Genomic DNA, 2,766 nt, shown 5'->3' with positions numbered 1-2,766 from the left:
ATATTCATGAGTTTCCCGGACGTGCGCGTGGAACCGGGAGGAACTGAGAATTTCAGTTCACGCTTCTTGTGTCTCAACAGCTTTAATGGACTATTTTTTTTATAAAGGTAAATATATTCACAGCGTTTTACAAACCTGTGCTTAAACAACATTTGTTCATGATTTTGTAAAAGGTCATAATGTTTTATTAGTTTTGTGCAGTCGTCACTGACTGAACGAGACATCCAGCACACTTAAGCTAACGTTAATTGTATAAATTACTTTGATTTCATTTCGTTGTGCTGTAACTTGCAATGCTTTAAAACCATGTCTGTTGTATAAAACCATGTCTGTAGTCCACGTGTATTTGTGGACTAATTGTTTTTCATCTGCTGGTGTGATTGTTATTAAACTGTTGGGTTTAAGCTATATTTACACATTGAACAGGAATCTAAGGCCACACTCAGTCTCAAGCATGGAAGTGTTCCTTTAATAAGTACATTTTGGATTAGACAAAAGTGTATGGACAAAAATTGAAAAATAGTCTAAACTGTAAATCAGAAACCAAATACTTCACTGCATTTTATGGAATATGGAATAAGCAATTTCATAAGTGTGTTTGTGTTTGTTTTGATGTGATACAATACTGTTCTAAGGATTTGTGTTATTAAGGTTCTTTGTTCATGTTCAGATTAAAAACGTGATTAAAAAGATTTGTTCAGGATCCGATTAAAATTTTTGAAAAACATTAATATTGTGAAATAATATAACAATTTAAGATAAAAAAATTCCCTCTGTGATGTCAGATCTCAACTTCTCTTCAGTATCTCATGATCCTTCAAAAATAATTTTAAAACTTCAGAAAAACAACATTTATTTGAAATAGAAATCTTTTTTTACATGATAAATGCCTATCATTTTTATTAAATTAATGCATCCTTGAAGAATGAAAGTATACATCACTTTTATATACTAAAAGTATACATATTTTTATACTACAGATTCTACAAGGACGTTAACATTACACTTTCCTCTCTCATCTTGTCTTGTTTTGTTTTGGTGCATAAATCTTTTTAGTTTCTAGGATTCAGTAGTGATTCATGCTTAAAATTCAGGAATACTTCACTTTATTAATCGCATCCTTCATGAGTATCATTTTCCTGGAAAAGAAAACAAGTAGTTGGAAAACGAATACAGAGTGCAAATGTTAGGGGGTCAAGTCAACAAACAGATAAAATATAATAATATATACCTATATATATATATATATATATATATATATATATATATATACACGTTTCTATTTGATTTATTGCAGGCAGTGATGTATTCATTCATTCATATTTATTAAATAACAGAAAGTTTTCTAACATCACAAGCTACAAATGAAGAGCACAAAGAACTGAAATCAATGTATTCAACTAGCTGAAGTTTGCTGTGATTTATCCTAACATTACACCAAGAATCTCTTCAGTCATTCACTTTAGGCTAAACTAAAAAAACATTATAAATGGTTGCGAAATGATAAAATGTATGGAGTTGGAAATGTATTAACTTTGTTGGGTTTTTTTAATAACCCATTTAACCTGCTGACACACAAGGAGCGTGAACTGAAATTCTCAGTTCCACCTGGTTCCACGCGCACTTCCGGGAAACTCATGAATATTCATGTACGATCTGAAACCGAAAACATCGTAATACCGGAATAGCATTCGCAGACTGGAGTGTCTACGGACTTCACACACCTCTGAGCTCCATTAAAAGCTGGCTGTCGTGAAGGACAACAGCTGAGGCACATTACAGCCAATCGCGTGTCTCTCTGCATAAGCCACGCCCACCACGCACATGACAATGACTTTCTGAAAAAAAAAAAAAAAGATCTCAAACAAATAGTTATGGATAAACAGTTCGTTGTTGTTGTGAATCTATAAAAATATGGGGTGGAAAGTATTTAATTTTAGCATGTATCATATATTTGTAATATATACGTATTTATACTTATACTTGAATTAGCATTTTTCTTTCTTTATCTTTCTAGTTAATGGAGTCGGCCACTGAAAAATCCACTAATAATAATAACAACAATAATAATAGTTTATTGTAACGAGTGTAAAAGTTTGAAAGAAGTATAAATAGAGAGCAGTAAGATCTTATGTTTACAATGTTTAAAGTAGTCTATGTAACAATAAATAATGTAGTAATGATTTAATAACAGGATAACAGGAAAATTAGTTTATATATTGAGAATATGTAATTTCTGAACACTCAAATAGCATTCATAAAACAACTTGAGTGTGCTATCAAAATGAAGCATCGATGTATGCTTACTCTTTAAGACTTATTCTAAAATCCGATTTTAGTTTTTTGAGCCATTAAGTGGTGTCCTTCACAAACAATGTCATATAAAATCAATAAAAAAGATTATATTAAAAACTTGTTTTCAAATTTTCAAAAATCACAATACACTTCATCACATGGCAAGCCATATAGATACAAAATATTAAGAGTGCATGACGGTTTAAATTAATTATGCAATACTGCCATCTTGTGGTAATATCGGGAAATAATTTTCAATGGAGTTATTAGCAAATAACGACATATGAAAATCAGTGAGTTTTTACCTTTCATTTTATTCTGCTTTGTCCTCAAAAAAAATCTAAATGACTTCTCATTTACAATAGATTTTTTTTTTTTTTTTTTTTTTTTTTTACATCGGAGCGAATTCGTGCCTAAACAAAATATTTAAAGAACACATGACATATAACTATATATTATGGGGTGAAAAAG

This window comes from Carassius auratus, chromosome 35, assembly GCF_003368295.1.
Source record: "Carassius auratus strain Wakin chromosome 35, ASM336829v1, whole genome shotgun sequence".
Classification (NCBI taxonomy): Eukaryota; Metazoa; Chordata; class Actinopteri; order Cypriniformes; family Cyprinidae; genus Carassius; species Carassius auratus.
The sequence above is the reverse complement of the archived record's forward strand: the minus strand, read 5'-3'. Positions refer to the sequence as shown.